The 17201-nt window shown below is 42.2% G+C and overlaps 1 protein-coding gene across 5 annotated transcripts in view; it reads left to right on the forward strand.

Annotated features, from left to right (window-relative positions):
• The window catches only part of RIPOR3 (RIPOR family member 3), a 69322-nt gene that overhangs the window by 7527 nt on the left and 44594 nt on the right, over window positions 1-17201 (forward strand). The gene's annotated exons all lie outside the window — the stretch shown is intronic.

The following is a 17201-nucleotide window of genomic DNA, read 5'->3' on the forward strand; positions in this document are numbered from 1 at the left end:
ATGGCAAAACTCCCATTGACTTCAGTAGGGCAAGAATTTCACACTCTGTACTTCTGGTGATAGGACCTCTCCTTCTGTGTGTCTGGAAGATGTTAGCCTAAAAGCCTTAAACTGAGAATGGTTTATCTCATTTAACTCTCCCCTCCCGACTCCTTAAATTTAAAACCTGACTTTACTTTACTATCATAAACATGTCCCTCAGACATCTCTATACCTCTTAAATATCAGACATTTTAGACCCCAAGTTACCTGGATTGGACACCACTTTGGTGTTCCCTCACTTTCGTTGTTGAAAATTATTTATTTCAGAAATAAGGAATCAGGAAACTGAAATTATACTCAGAGTTATTTATGCTTCTGGACAGAATCCTGCATCATTTTAAGCTTCCTGCATGAATAATTTTTTTGGGATCTGTCATTTTTGGGACTGTCACATTCTGTATCGCACATTTAGGCCTAGCCAAATTGAAAGGCCTGTACATCACAATGTGAGATCAGCTATAAAGATAAGAAACTGGTAATTACCCTTCATTCCTTATTCAGATAAAAATTTCATTGACTTCTGGGGGAGTTTTAGGTGTGCAAAGAATTCAGATTTGGGCCCACAGTTGGTATCTGCAAGGTTAGAAATAAGTTTGGGGTACAAAATTTGAGTCTAAACCCAGCTCTACACTTCTCCATAAATCCAGAGATGTTGGGATTTAGGATTTTGATTCAGCAGCTGCTTGGGACAGAGCCAGTCATGACGTTAGCAAACAGATCCAAACTTCCCACTAGTTTGTTCATATCTCTTTTGTTTGGGCTCTTCAGTAGATGAGATATGTCTTTGTTTATGTGTAGCGCATCCCCACTCAGACACTATAATTAAATCTTTCTATTGAAAATTTCTATTTCAGGTGCTCATAATTTTCTCAAAAATTGTCCTTTGGGTCTAAAATTTCCTGTGATTGTTTTCAACCCAGAATATAATATGTTTGGAAAATTTGAACTATGTCCACTCAATTACTTTTTGAGTTATTCAAATGCATTTTTTTAAAAAATGCATGTTTTCAATTTACATGTTTTCTATATTTTTCTTTGAATTCACATAACTTTTTGTTTTTATTATTTAAATTGTAACACACTTGAAATATGCCGCACCCCCTCCCTCCCCCCATATGAGTACCCATCCATTCCCCAACACCAGGACTGGACAGATAAACCAAAGAAGGGAGCAACTGAAAGAGCTCAGTGTGCTAAAGGATTTTCATTTAGTGCTCTAGTGATAACATGAATAGGTTTACATTTCCATCAGTGCAGGAGAAATACAATTTAAATAACCTTTAGCTATGTGTGCTCAAGATTTCTGCAATATTTACATTCTATAATTGAAATAGTACAAAAAAGTTCAAAGGGTCACTCCAAATTATAAGAAAGGATTTGTTTTATGAAATCTGTAGAGTTAAAATGAGAGGCCAGCATTTCTGAAAGATTTAGCAAACAATGGTGTGGAAAATGCACATAATGCTGGATGAGCAATTACCACTGTTGTGTGAACAAATTGGGTAATTGTGTGTGCAAATGTGGTTAAGATGTGGTCTACATACAAAATTTCACTGCTTTAAGTAAAGGTGTAAAGTTAAATTGATAATGCAACTTTGTGTCTGGACACCGTTACATTAGTTTAAATTTTGTTGGTTTAGCTTGTACCTTTTCTTTATTACAAGTGAAAGGTAAACCAATATATACCCAGTTTAAACTGATGTAAGAGCGTCCACACATACAGTTGCTCCAGATTAACTGCATGGCTTTAATATCAGACCTGAGGCCTGATCTACACCTAAAAATGAGATTGACTTACACCTCTCAGGGCTGTCAAAATTTTTTCACCTTGTATGATGCAGTGAGATTGACCTAACCCCCACTATAGACCCAGCTAGGTCAACGGAAGAATTCTTCTGTTGACCTAGCTACTACCTCTCTTGGAGAGGTGGACGTACTACAGCAATGGAAGAACTCCTCCCATCGCTGTAGTAAGTGTCTACACTACAGTGCTACAGCAGCACAGCTGCAGCACTTCTATAAAGAAAAGGAGGACTTGTGGCACCTTAGAGACTAACAAATTTATTTGAGCATAAGCTTTTGTGAGCTACAGCTCACTTCATCGGATGCATTCAGTGTGCTTCTATAGTGTTTCTAGTGTAGACGTGCCCTAAGCTATATGGGTATAGGTACTTTTATACCAGTATAACACAGGGAGCAGGATCTGTAATGTGCAGGGCTCTGAGACCTTTCAAAACTACACTTGTATTGTTAAAGAAACAAAACTTTCTACTGTAGACAAGGTCTAAGTATGGATTCTTAAAAAGCCAAACAGTGACCATACTGTGAATAACTGTTGGTTGCAGTGAGAGTTTTGAGTGCTGAAAGGAGTTAAGAATTGGGTTTATAGATTTTGAAGGACTTGGGGACAAAGGTGCTATTGACTGTGTGCAAAAATTCAAGGCCATTTTGAAGTACGTTCCCCTAATAGTTTATGCTGATGATACCCATAATAGTTCAAAGTACATTAAAAATAGTTTCAGCTTTTTAAATAAATGTTTTAGGTGGTTTGATCCTAACTGGTTCCACTGATGAAAACACTGTATCCGTTTGCCAGCAACCTCTATCCAGCACTTCCAGTTATGTTCCTTCCTTCTTTCTCCGTAACTGACTCTCTTGTTTCTTAGACTCTTCTTAAATTGGGTCTTGGGTGATTTATACTGATAAAATGATTAGAAGAGTCTGACACCACTGTGAACTTTCTATCTCTGGCAGTCGCCTTGCTACTGGTAGTCATTGATAAGCAGAAGAGTATGTGCTGGCTGATGAGGCACTATACAGCCAGTTCCTTCCAGTCCAGTTTCCTGTCACAGTGGTTAATGACCCCCAGAAAACCAATTCTTTCACCAGTTTGCTCGGATTTTTTTTTTAAATGATAGTTTATGAGGTCAATTACCATTTCTTTGCTTCTTAAAGGGAATCTGTGGAGGAAATTGTGCCCTCTATTGCTTCTCTTTGATATGTAAAGAAGTCCAAGAAAGTTTTGTAAATAAAGTTTTATTTTCATCTTGTTTTATAACCTTGGAAGTATCAGGCACATCAAATCTTGTCTTTCTTGTTTTTATTAGAGGATTCCTTGGAGGGCCAGAGAAATAGCATGGGGAACTTTTCTCAGTGCTTAATTGAAAATGCAAAGGGCGTTGAATCTTTCACAAAGATATCTTTTCTCCCAACTGTGTGTCAGATGTTTGAGTGAAATAGATATCAACGAAAACAAAACAACCCTGCAAAGAATTATAAAAAGACTGACCTGTCACAACTGCTCAGATTTTACTCTTTTGGAGTATGTAACATCCTTCCAGAAATAACAGACTAGACAAGGCTTGAATTTCTAGTTAAAAATAAAGAGCAGAATAAAAATATATTAAAAACAAATCTTTCAGGTCTTTTTACTTCAAAAAGAAAAGGCACATTTTTTAAAATAACTTTTTATCTGACTACTGGCCCAACCCAATTCCAGGTCATGCATCCTGGTAGATAATATTCCTTTAGCTGCTGCTTCCCAAGTCACCATGCTTTAAGATCTTGTTAAGTGTATAACCTTTACAATATAATTAATTGTATTTCATTTTGTGTGGATCGTTTGCAATTAAGCATTCTTTCAGGTGAGCCTTGTTTAGCTACATCCATCACAAAAATAAGCTCTGGGGCAAGAAGTAGAAAAAGGGTCTGAGCCAACCAATGTTTATTTTCATTATTAATCATTTATATTATGTTAGCTCCTAGATGCTCCAATCCCGAACCAGGGCCCCATTGTGCTAGACTCTGTTCCCTTCCCATCCTCCCTCTCCTTCACCCTCACAAAGCTGTATATTTCTTTTGCTGTTGTTACATTCTAATGGAGCAGGCAGTATTTCTTGTCAAAGTCCCAGTCTGTAGTATTAGTGAACAGGTCAATAAGAAATTTATAAAGACAGATCCTGGATGGATTTTAGGCAGGCTCTAAACTATGAATCTGAGGGAAAATGGTGATGCATCTTTTCTATAGAAGCCCATAACTAATGCATTTTTCCAGTGTGTAAGCCAACTTATGATTACAGAGGTCTTCCATTGAAGTTATGGCAAAGCTCCCAGTGACTTTGATGGGAGCAAGATTGGGCAGAGTGGTAGTGGTCCTGGAAACCTTACCTGTTGCTGTATTAGAAGCAGAAAATACTTCATAGTTTAAGACCCAACTGATGCACAGAAGTAGTTTAAAGAATTTTACATTTGGCCAGATTTCCATAGCCAGTCAGAGTTTTAGTTGCATCTGACCCTAGATGATCTGCTTTGAAAAATAGGCTTTAGAGTCCTTGTTTTGCCTGCTAAATGCAAACCAGATGCAGGGCCAGATCCTCACCTGGTATAAATCAGTGTAGCTCCATTGACTTCAATAAAGCTATGCCAGTTTACACTAGCTGAGGATCTGGCTTACTGAAGTGATGTTCCCCTTAAAAGACCAAGCTTTGCTTCCCTTACTTACATGAAATATGCCAATGGGATACTTTTGTAAATTAGGTGAGTAGCATTTAGGTCACTGTGGCTGGGCCTGCAGTCTAGTTTAGATGTGATCTGCGACTCAAAGGGGCAGATCATTGAAGTCAATAGAACTGTAACAGTTTGCACAAGCTGGGGATTTGCCACCTAGTCTGGAAGCATCATGCTTGTGCGGCTCTCAGTAATTCAAAATCTGGACAGAACTTTTACTGAATCTGGCATGTTCTTCCCAAACTCCTACCTCATTAGTTCATCTTAGAAGGGGTAAAACATCTGTTTCTAAGTAGAGCTGTGTGGTTACTGACTGTTTTTTTTCCCTGCAAAATCTCTAAATCTGGCCATTTAAAACCAATGGTTTATAAGAGCTGGAGTGGCCCATTTGCAAACTTCATCTCATTAAAAACCAAACCAAACCAAATAAAATCAGGGAGTAACAGCATAAGAGAATATGGGCTACAAATGGCAGAAGCTTGTGTGCCAAGATTGGATAGGAACAATGCTTTGGTGTGATAGAAATGAAAGGGCAAAAAACACAAACACACCCTTGTATTGGCAGAGATCCTTATTGTCCCCTGTAAGGAAGGTACCATGGTTGGGAAGCCTTTGTGTGTCAGCAGAGAAAACAGGTTACACAGAACATAATGGTAGAGATTAGTACTGCGACAGCAATGACTAGACCTCTCCACCCCTAATTCATTAGAAATCATAACTTTTCAAGCCTTGCCTGTTTGTCTTAAGAGATATTGGGCCAAATTTGTCCCCAGCAAAATTTTCAAAAATGATTAATGATTTTTGGGACCCTTAACTTCTGGGCGCCCAACTTGACATGCCTTAAATGGACTTAACTCGCAGAGGGTGAGTTTTCAACACTTGCTGAAAATCAGCCCCCTTTAAGGTGCCTCAAGTTGGGCACCCCAAATCACTTGTGAAAATGCTGACCTCTTTTTTGTAACTCCATCATCACTCAGCACTTCACTGGATTGTGCCTTAAGGAAATCATTTAGCTTTAGCTGTCGACAAAGACAAGTTATAGAGTAACTCATTCCCAGTGACCTGATGTTTTGTATTCATTTCCATTTCTCTGTCTGCCATGTGCTTCTCGAGACTAACCCTGTTTTATCAGACTCATTATTTTCTAGGGAGCAAGAGTGGAATGGCAGAATGTACTGTACATCCCACATCTCCCATGGCCTTACTAGTTGCCCATCACATCAAGTGTCCTGGGGTCCTTGAGGGATTAAAGCCTTGGTCATGTGGCTGTCATAATGGCTAGGATCCAGATTTTTAAAGGTACTTAGGCCTTGCTGCATTCATCATTGCAATGCCTAAATGATTTAGGAGCCTAAATCTCAATGGCAAAAGGAAGCCAAAATCCCATTGACTATTGAGATTTAGACTCCAAAGTGCCTGCATTACTTTTGAAAATGAGATTTAGGCTTCTAAATCAGTTAGGCATTATGATGTTGAGCGCAACAACACCTAAATACCTTTAAAAATCTGGACCTGAGTCTTTAGCAAGGGAGGCTAGTTTTATAATGTCAAGACTAAATGAGAAGTATAATGGCTCCTTCTTATATTGCCAGAAGTCTGTCCTGGTAGAAATTCCCATATAGTGTGATTTGCAGAGCTGGCCTCTTGGAGATATTTAAAGGAGAGGCTGAGGGAACTGGGGCTATTTAGTCTGCAGAAGAGAAGAGTGAGGGAGGATAGCAGCCTTCAACTACCTGAAGGGGGGTTCCAAAGAGGATGGAGCTCGGCTGGTCTCAGTGGTGGCAGATGACCGAACAAGGAGCAATGGTCTCAAGTTGCAGTGGGGGAGGTCTAGGTTGGATATTAGGAAACATTTTTTCACTAGGAGGGTAGTGAAGCACGGGAATGGGTTACCTAGGGAGGTGGTGGAATCTCCATCCTTAGAGGCCCGGCTTGACAAAGCCCTGGCTGGGATGATTTAGTTGGTGTTGGTCCTGCTTTGAGCAGGGGATTGGACTACATGACCTCCTGAGGTCTCTTCCAACCCTGATATTCTATGAAAGGCACCTCATGCTGCTGAACTTCAAACTTCATTACTGCTTAGGCATACCTATCCACTTTGGCTGCAGTGTGCATGCACATATATGTAGGTGCCCATGGTACATTACATCACCATGGTTTCCAGCAGGGGTTAAAAGAACCAGGAGAGTCTGAGCCCTAAAGCCCCAGGGCTTTCATAGTAGAGCTACAGGGGAAGTTTCGCTCTGAATAAGTAGCAGGCTGTTGTAGCCTCTGGGACCAGCCACTAGAGGGAGACATAATCACATGCACTTAGCCTGTTTATTACATTTGTACAGGCATGCACTTGGGTGGGCTGGGGGGAAAGGAGAAGTGTGTTACAGGAGAGATGTTTGACGGAAATACTCAGGATTTCCCAGCTGACAAAGGGAAGCTTATCTGTGGCAGTGGCTGTAGAATTTGGCGCATCAGTGTTAGGCAGATTTTCCTTATCAGAACTAGAAAGGGCTGTTTGTTGCTTGTAAATAGTTCACTTTCTCAACACCATCTGCTTATTCTCTTGGTAGGATTTTTTTAAAGTATTCATTAGAATCCATCTAACTGCAGTCTCAGATTCTGCCAAAGCAGAACAAGCTATGAGTCAGGCTAGTGTGTAGAGCCTGGTGCATTCCAGAATCCCTGGTTCAGGCTTTAAAGTTTGTCATCAAGCTTGAAATTGAAACCAGAGGCGCAAGCAGCGGGGTCTGAGCTCATAAATCAGCCGGTAATGGATGGATTGTTCCCTGCCTTTCCCTGAGGAAGAAAGCAAAACTCCAGGGAGGGTGCCAGAGCAGCCTCACAGCGACACCTCAGTGCCACGGGTGGAGCCCTGATACAGGTGGGCATGAAGCCACCCCACATACTGTGGACTCCACATGTGGATGAATGAGCATGCCACATGAGTATGCCACACACCGGGGAGGGAACTAAACTGCACAGGGCTTGTGGTTAAATCCAAACCGATTCTTGCCATAATATTCCCAAAGCATTTTAAAAATAACAGTGGGATTTACTGCCTGCCCTGATTCTGGCGAACAGTCTGGCTGGAAGAAGTGGGAGCTTTACAGCCAGCATGTGGCCTGTAACTTCTCTTTTCTGCTTCAACCATCTAATATCCTGCCACTAGGGGGAGAGTCAAAGTGAACCTCAAAACTAACAGCTACACCTCCCACTCCTGAAAAATAATTTCCAGATCATGTTCAAATAGGGGTCAAATTCTGCTGTCAGGGAATGCAGTGTAAATCTGGAGTAATTCCACTGACTCTGGATTCACACCAGTGTCACAGGCAGCAGAATTTGGCTTTATGTGCTTAGACTGAAGCCAATTAGAAATGCAATGGCATTTTGAATACATTACTTGAAAAGCAGGTCACATTGTACTTGAGAGGCCGGGCCTGAGATCATGGTCGTGCTTTTTCCCTGCAGCAGCTGGTTATCTCACAGATCCATATGTAGCCCAGGGATAGCTGTCTGAGGGGGCTGGTTGTGATGCTATGCACTGGTGCAGGGCAAACACAGAGTCCTGAATTTGGCTCTTGGAAGTTGCGTAAGGCCCCATCTGCTGTGCCCTCAGAGCTGGGTTTAAACTCTTGAAGCTAGCCAGTGTGGGTGGGGCTCAGCTGTATGATAAACCAGTCTAATGTGTTCTTAAATATGCCTGAGTGAGTGGCATAAAGGGGAAAGTGATTTCAGATATTTGGTCTTAAAATAGATATTTAAGGGTTAAATGTATTTTATGGGTAAAATTTTCAAAACTGCCTAAGTCCCATTTGCCAAAGTGAAGTAGGCCCTTAGGGGCCCAACTCAAAGTCAATATGATTTAGGCATTTAGGAGTCTAGGTCACACTGACTTTCAATGACACTTGGGCTTCTACAGACCTAACTCACTTTTGAAAATGGGACTTAGGCTCCTATGTCTCTTAGGCACTATTGAAAATGTTACCTTATACCTAGAAGTCTGTTAGGGCCTGAGTGAAACTGGCATGGGGCAGGGAGTTCCACAGCAGCATGCGTATGGGTATTGGTGTAAAAAAAAATCTTCCCCTTACAGGCTGTGGATCTGTAGCAGAATTGCCCTGTAACCTCTACTCAGCCTCAGGGCATGAAGGGGTGGTTGGCTTGTGAATCTGTGTAGTCACAGAGCCACTGGATACCTTCTCTCTCCAGACAGCTTTAGCTTGGTCATGCAAAGCTGCTGCCAAGCACAGCTCTATGACAGGCTCTCCACATCCTGCACAGCAGACTGCGCCAGTCTGGCTGCCTATGTTGCATTATGCTCCTGGGGAGTGTGGGGTGGAGAAGGTCCAGAGGGGAAGAAGCAGAATTTGATCCTCAACATGATAGAGGCAAGATGCAAAACTTTGAGTGGATTGGGGTGGGATTTTCTAAAGCTCTCCGTGTTGTGCTAACTCTGCTCCCATTGGCTCCAGGGATTATATCAGTCTTTGATTAAAAACCAAAAACAATAATTAAAAATTGTACATTTTACAAGCTCTTTGTGGAAATCTGTAAGGATGTCTTACCTCCAGCTTTCTTGGAAACCTGGGTTCATGCTTTGCTTGCCAGTCTGAGACAACAAGCTTCAGTGCCAAAATAATTATGTCTATCAATTAGATCTTTTGGTCTAAAACTGAATGGCATGTGACCTTTCTGTACTTGTCCTGCACTTCCTTCTATCTGTAAGTTTCCAAGGGCAAGTATACATTTGAGGAAAGGAAGTCCATTTGTATGCAGTATACATAATGCTGTGTGAAAATGTCCCTATGAGAAAGGATTAAAAAGATAACATTCCCATTCCAGGAGTTAAAATGGCCTTTCCAGCTCTAGAAAAATAACGAGAGAAAGGTTCTTTAGTTCTGACATTAACAATATTATTGCCATGACTGGGTAATAATCTAAAAGGAAAGTTGAAAAGTTAATTTTTTTAATCATAAATTTGGAATGTTTATCCAGTAAAATATCTAGTGAAGGAGACATTGCTACTGAGGTCAGTGGTCTCTCTAAAGAATGCTTGGGAGCAGAGATTACATATAGTGTGTACTTTCCCAGTGGATTTTACACTATGTTGTATGTAAAATGGAGCCTTAATTCTTTGTTTAGTTTGCTTGCTTTTTATATATCTTCAAAATAACTAATGGCTGAGTTCTGAAGCTGTCATACATCAGTAGACATGGGGATTTAGGTGAGGCTACTCATGTGTCCTAGAACTGCAAGACTGGGCCCTAAATCTAGGAATGTGTATTTAGCACCTGATCTGCACCCACTGAAAGTCAATGGCAAAGCTCCCCTTCAACTCAGTGGTGCAGGATCAGGCCTGTAGTCTCTCTACAAAATGTGTTGGAGTCCATTGTTCCCAAGCTTTTCAATTAATGAGGGGGAGAAAACAATCTTTGATCATATGAATGTGATGCGAGCAAAACGAAACATTGTTTGCAAAATGAGATGTAGGCCAGGTCTATACTAGAAACTTTTGACAGTAGAATAATATCAGACAGAGGTGTGATTTTTTAATGGCATTTTTATACTAGTGAAAGGCTTAGTGTACATGCAATTATTTGGGGGCAAGGGGATAAGACACACACACACACACACACACACAAAAAGCCTTTTGCTGGTATTTTGTTCTAAAAACTGGTATAAGCTATACCAGCAAAACCACATTTTTGCCCGAAAAGCTGCACCTCCAGTAGGTCGATTTGCAGTATAGCTAGCTATATCGGCAAACCTTTTCTAGGTGTAGACTAGATATTACCAGAAGGTAACTCATTCTCTTTACTTAGTTTTGGTTCCATCTATAATGGAGATTGAGTTTGGTTAAAGATGGTGTAGAAACCATTCCTGCCAGCACAGTTTGTTTGGCCAGCATGCAGCAGGCATAAGCCTTGCAGTCTGATCCATGTACTTAATGTAAGCATATTCATGTGAAGCCCCATTGACAGCCACAAAGCTCCAAATGGGCACAGGGGTTGGCATATGTGGATCCAATTTCAGAATCAGAGACATAGTTCCTTATGTAAAGTGCTGGGCACACTTGAGGCTACTGCATAAAAGGATTAAATTGTGATAAGACAAAATACAATAACTCCCTTTGTCTTTCACAAACCTGAAGAAAGAGAGTGCCTTGTGTATCCTACCCAGTCAATGCCACTACCATACAGCTAAAGCAAAATAATTTATCAGGAATAATAAATACTAGTAGTAATCAAAATAAAGAGAGGGAAAAGTAAGCATTAAGCAGTATATGACAAATTTAGAGTGATCTATGTAGGACCAAAAAAAAAAAAAAAGTTTTTTGGGTACTATGTGTCTAACAAAGTTAACATCCAAAGTAAAAGACAAAGTAGACCAGTGACATAACACATCCTCTGCTCAGTCACTTGTGTCTCATATTGCAGCATTATGGAAGGATGGCATAGAATGTTCTCAGTCTACACTATTAGGGATCTGAGATGATGTTCATACTTAAGGCCTGATATTCATCTTGAGCTCAATCTGGCCTCCATTTTTGTGGATAGTATTTTGTAGCTGTAGATTGCTGAGGCCCTTTTTGTTGCATGCAATGAACTGTGGGTGCAAATATTTATTAATTACATGAGTAGCCATCTGATATGTTGGCACAAACAGGTCAGGAGAGATCTAAGTACTAATATATGTATCCACAATTTATTGCAGGAAGCAAAACTCAAGTACAATTATTTTCAGACATACACTAAATGGAAGCAAGTGTGTTTCTTTTAATTAACAGAAATGGGATGTTTTACTATTTTATACAGGCACTAAAGCCTTCTCTAGCGATAGTATAATGAATGCAAATAAATTTCTTGGAGTCATTTAAAAAACCATAACTACTAGTTTAAAAGGACAAAACATCAGTAGAAATATTTGCAAGTAGTCAATGAGTCATATTTTCCTCATAAAATTGTTGAAACTATTGTGCCCAGAAACAAGCAAGAATGTGACTAGGGTTGGAAAAGTTTAGGCATAAACACAAACAGAAACCAGGTTTTTGTTTGCGGGGGATGAGGGTAGTTTGGCTTTAGGAATATCCTAATACTAACAGATTCTAAGTACTGCAGGCAACCTGAGCTGAGTTTTAGTACCTATTGCTGAGTATAGTGGAACCTTTGGTCCTATAGTCTGGTTATATGAGAACGGTGAAGCACAGTGTTAAAGTGACTTTGCGGCATTTCAAGTTGTTAAAATTGGGACAAATTAGCTTATTCCCTTAAATCAAAAAATACAAAATTTATTATGAGGGAATTAGAATCTCAATCCAGCAAAATCAGACACTTAACATTTGACTGAGTTAATCTCTGACAGTTTGGGAGATTTGCTTAAGCCCCACCAAAATGCGGATACTTAGGCTTTTGTCTACACTACTGGGTTAGGTCGAATTTATCCATTTTAGGTCGATTTAAAAATGACTGTGTCCACACAACCAACCCCGTTCCATCGACCTAAAGGGCTCTTAAAATCAACTTCTGTACTCCTCCCCGACGAGGGGAGTAGCGCTAAAATCAACCTTGCTGGGTCAAATTTGGGGTAGTGTGGACGCAAATCAACAGTATTTGCCTCCAGGAGCTATCCCAGAGTGCTCCATTGTGACCACTCTGGACAGCACTTTGAACCTCGATGCACGAGCCAGATACACAGGAAAAGCCCCGGGAACTTTTGAATTTCATTTCCTGTTTGGTCAGCTTGGTGAGCTCAGCGGCACTCAGCAGCACAGGGGACCATGCAGTCCCCCCAAAATTGTAGAGCATAGAGCATTTCTACGCTCCCCCTATCATCTCCATCCCTGAGGTTATTGCAGATTAGAAGGTGAAAAAAAAAAAGCACTCATGATGACATGTTTTCCGAGCTCATGCAGTCCTCCTGCACTGATAAGGTACAGCTTAATGCATGGAGGCATTCAGTGGCAGAGGCCAGGAAAGAATTAAGTGAGTGTGAAGAGCGGAGGCAGGATGCGATGCTGAGGCTAATGGAGGAGATGGTATGATGAGATAACATGATTTTGGTAATTAATTGATCTTTAAATATTCATAGTAAATAGGCCTAATGGCCTGTGATGGGATGTTAGATGGGGTGGGATCTGAGTTACCCAGGAAATAATTTTCTGTAGTATCTGGCTGGTGAATCTTGCCCATATGCTCAGGGTTTAGCTGATTGCCATATTTGGGGTCAGGAAGGAATTTTCCTCCAGGGCATATTTCCTCCAGGCTCTGGAGGTTTTTCGCCTTCCTCTGTAGCATGGGTCACTTGCTGGAGGATTCTCTGCTCCTTGAAGTCTTTAAACCACGATTTGAGGACTTCAATAGCTCAGACATAGGTGAGAGGTTTTTCGCAGGAGTGGGTGGGTGAGATTGTGGCCTGCATTGTGCAGGAGGTCGGACTAGATGATCATAATGGTCCCTTCTGACCTTAGAATCTATGAATCTATGATGAAGCATCTGTTGGTGGAGCAAATGGACATGATGAAACATCTGTTGGAGCTGCAGGAAAGCCAACAAGAGCACAGATCCCCGCTGCATCCACTGTATAACTGCCTACCCTCCTCCGCACATTCCATAGCCTCCTCACCCAGATGCCCAAGAACGCGGAGGGGGAGGCTCCGGGCACCCAGGCACTCCACTCCAGAGGATGGCCCAAGCAACAGAAGGCTGTCATTCAAACAGTTTGATTTTTAGTGTGGCTACAATAAGCAATGTGGCCTTCTCCTTCCCTCTTCCCCCACCCCACCTGGGCTACCTTGTCTGTTATCTCATTTTTTTTTAATTAATAAAGAAAGAATGCATGGTTTCAAAACAATAGCTACTTTATTTCGAAGGGGGGAGGGTGTTTGGTTTACAGGGAATTAAAGTCAACAAAGGGGGTGGGTACGCATCAAGGAGAAACACATACAACTGTCACACCGAAGCCTCGCCAGTCATGAAACTGGTTTTCAAAGCCCTTTTGATGTGCAGCACGCCTTGCTGTGCTCTTCTAATTGCCCTGGGGTCTGGCTGCTCAAAATCGGACGCCAAGTGATTTTCCTCAACCTCCCACCCCACCATAAACATCTCCCCCTTACTCTCACAGATATTATGGAGCACACAGCAAGCAGCAATAACAATGGGAATGTTGGTTGCACTGAGGTCGGACCTAGTCAGCAAACAGCACCAGCGAGCTTTTAAACATCCAAAGGCACGTTCTACCACCATTCTGCACTTGCTCAGCCTACAGTTGAAGTGCTACTTACTACTGTCCAGGCTTCATGAGCCATGGGAGCAAGGGGTAGGCTGGGGTAGGTGCAACCGCATGGTGCTGCCAGCTGGGAAAGCAGCCCGAGGCAGAAGCCTCCAGCTCGCATGATATTCCAGGCAGGACTGAATCTCCATGAGATGAAACTTAAAGAAGAGAATGACCTGGAGTCTCTGGCTCCCATTTGGTGCTCTAAGAGGAGAATAGCCATGTCTGTCCAGGCGCCCCGATAGACCTCACTGAGGTCTGCCAGGAGCACCCAGGAGACGTACGTTGGCTATCAGTCCTACTGCACCATCTGCTGTGAAGGCAAGGAGCTGCTGCTGTGTAGCAATACAGTACTGCATCTGCCAGCAGCACCCAGGAGACGTACGATGACAGTGAGCTGAGCGGGCTCCATGTTTGCCGTGGTATGGCGTCTGCACGGGTAACCCAGGAAAAAAGGCACGAAACAATTGTCTGCCATTGCTTTCAGGGAGGGAGGTGGGGCCTGATGACATGTACCCAAAACCACCCGTGGCAATGTTTTTGCCCCATCAGGCATTGGGAGCTTAACCCAGAATTCCAATGGGCAGCAGAGACTGCGGGAACTGTGGGATAGCTACCCACAATGCACTGCTCTGTAAGTTGATGCTAGCCACGGTGGTGAGGACGCACTCCGCCGACTTAATGCGCTTAGTGTGGACATATGCAATCGACTGTATAAAATCGGTTTCTAAAAATGGACTTCTATAAAATTGACCTAATTTTGTAGTGTAGACATACCCTTAGACTCTCAGTCCCTGTCCTTTTTCCTCTCAGCCCAATCCTTCTAGTGGCCTTAGATGTATTCCCCTAACTATTCCATCACCCAGCAACAGGCTCCTTACATTTGGTCTGATGTCTGGTATTTTACATGTGCTGGGCCCCAGTCAGCTGCTGTCATCACATCTTATGCTTTCTGGGACTTCTGTGATTGGAGAAGTACCTCTGAGTCTGACCCCAAGGGTTAACTCCCAAAATTTTGAGATTTGAAGACATTGATCCATCCAACAGAGATTACCAGGTTAGTAAACTTCTGAGATGGACTTCCAGCAAAACTTAGCTGAAAATCATTGTCTGAGCTACTCCTAACCTAAGGGAAGAACTGGTTTGAGATGTGGCCAGGTGCTTTTTTCCAGGAGCAGTTGTAATGCAGTTCAGCACTTTATATAGACACACTGGCTTGCAAAACTCTGTGAGCCTCTTCTAGAGAACTGTGTTTATAAATCTTCCCTGCTAAAAAAAGATGCTACCATGATATCCTACTTAAGGTCTTGTAGTCAGAAGTGTGAACTCAGCTATGAGGTCTCTGGGTCACCACCAAAAATATGTAAACATTTTTTGTACCATGAGATGATTTGACTTTATCACAGTTATTTCAAAGTAAAAAAAATACCCCCCCCCATGATGTTTTCTCAGAGGTTATTTCAGTTCCCCTTCATTCTGATGAGAAAAGCTTCTGTTTTTGCAAGTCCTGCCAGTGAATTTCTTTGAAATATAACCCTAAATGTTGTAACTAAAGGGACATACTCAATCCATCTGAGAATTGAGCCCCCGTGAGTTTAGATAAGCCTGACAGTGTTTCTTTAAGTTCAGGGCTGAGCATGACAGTCACAAGGCCTGGTTCTCCTCTCATTTATATCCACTTTGCACCAGTGTAACTCCTTGGAGTTTAATAGTGTCACCTGATTTACACCAGTATAAATGAGAAGAGAATCAGGCCCAAGGTTTTTTGAAGTATAGTTTAGTTACAGCATCAAGTGTGATTTTGTGATCTGTAAGTTTCACACTTCTTAGCCCTTCAAATTTAGGGCTCAGACCTGCAAGTCCTTTCTGCACGGAGCCTCTCACAACCTTCCAACCCCCACAAGTCTCCCTCCTTTTGTCTGTGGTTTATTACCCCCTCCCTCAAAGCCTGCGAATCTCCCTTTAAGAGCTCTTTAATGTCCATTACCAAACCGGCTTGAGGAGTAAATAAAATAAGGCAAGGTTCTCCTCCATACTTCTCCACCCCACTGTCAGACTCCCAACCCCAGGGAGTGGAGGACTGGACCCAGGACTCCAGTCCAGCTTTCATGGGGTATGCAGGCAGTAATCACAAGGCCATTCCTTTTGTTTCTTCCCCTAATGACTTGTTAGGCAATGACATTTTTCAGTAAGTTGCATGTTTATTTCAGCCCAATGATCACCATAATTGTCGACTGTTCACAGAGTTATGAGCTTCTGAAAACTGCAGGCAAGAATGAAAGCTGTCATGCAACCTTAAACACAGTGATGGCCACCAGACACCCACTCACAGCCAAAAAAACCAAAACGCCCATGGTGTCTGATTAAAATGTGAGTGGGGCACACCTAAAGCAGCCATGTGGGAGGGTTTCCATTGACTTCACTAGGAGTTGAATGAGACCCTTTGAGATCTTGTGGAGCTCAATGTACTAAGAGAAAAGATACTTAGCGCCCAGGCCCTTTTGCCTTGAATGACTCTTGCAAAGCAGGCTATTTGGCCCCGCTGCTTGACTGCTGGATCTTATTCTAACACCTTTCATCTGCTTTCCATTGGCTTACTCATGAACTCCCCAAAGCCTGGACCAGCCAGTGAAACATGCAGGGACCTAGAAGTCTTAGAACTCAAGTAGTACAGGCAACAATTAGCTGAAAAGCTGCAGGTAAAATGTTCACTTCTCATGCAGGTTCAAATGATCAGATGGAAAAATATATGTGGGCATGGTTATGTGAACTATTTATATAGTTACTATTGCTGCAGATAATATTTAGAGGCCTAATACTAGGAAGGCCCTTAGCTTAGCCTAGAATTCAGGAGACACATTCAAAATCTCTCATCCCTCCTACGTTGCGCTTTCCAGGAGGATCACTATCATCCTACTCATCCATTGGGAAACTGAGGTACAGGGAGATTAGGTACCATGCCTGCATTTGCACAGCAAACCACTTGGTAGAGTCAAGAATAGAACCCTGCTCTCTGGACTCCAAGACTGCTGTGCTATTAATTGAAGCCATGCTACTGAGGCGAGAGCCACCGCAAAGGCACACTAAGCTTGCGGGATCTTGGCTCTGGAACTCATTCCACAGTGCAAGGCACATACCTCTTCCCCCATGGAGTAATTTGGTCACAAGTCCGTGAGGGCATCCTTGTGGCGTTCTCCTCTTCCGCAGCTATTTCTGCAGAAGGAAATGCTCTGGCTCTCACATTTTACTCAAGCAAAAATTCCCCACTGACCTCAGTGGGAGTTTTGCCTGAGTAAGGAGAGAGTAAGAATGGAGAGAAGATGTCAAGGTTTGGCCCTCTGCATGGCCCCATTAAAAAAAAGAAAGCAAAGCTGCTAGCTATGGTGTTT

The sequence above is a fragment of the Chelonia mydas genome, chromosome 13, assembly GCF_015237465.2.
Source record: "Chelonia mydas isolate rCheMyd1 chromosome 13, rCheMyd1.pri.v2, whole genome shotgun sequence".
Classification (NCBI taxonomy): domain Eukaryota; kingdom Metazoa; phylum Chordata; order Testudines; family Cheloniidae; genus Chelonia; species Chelonia mydas.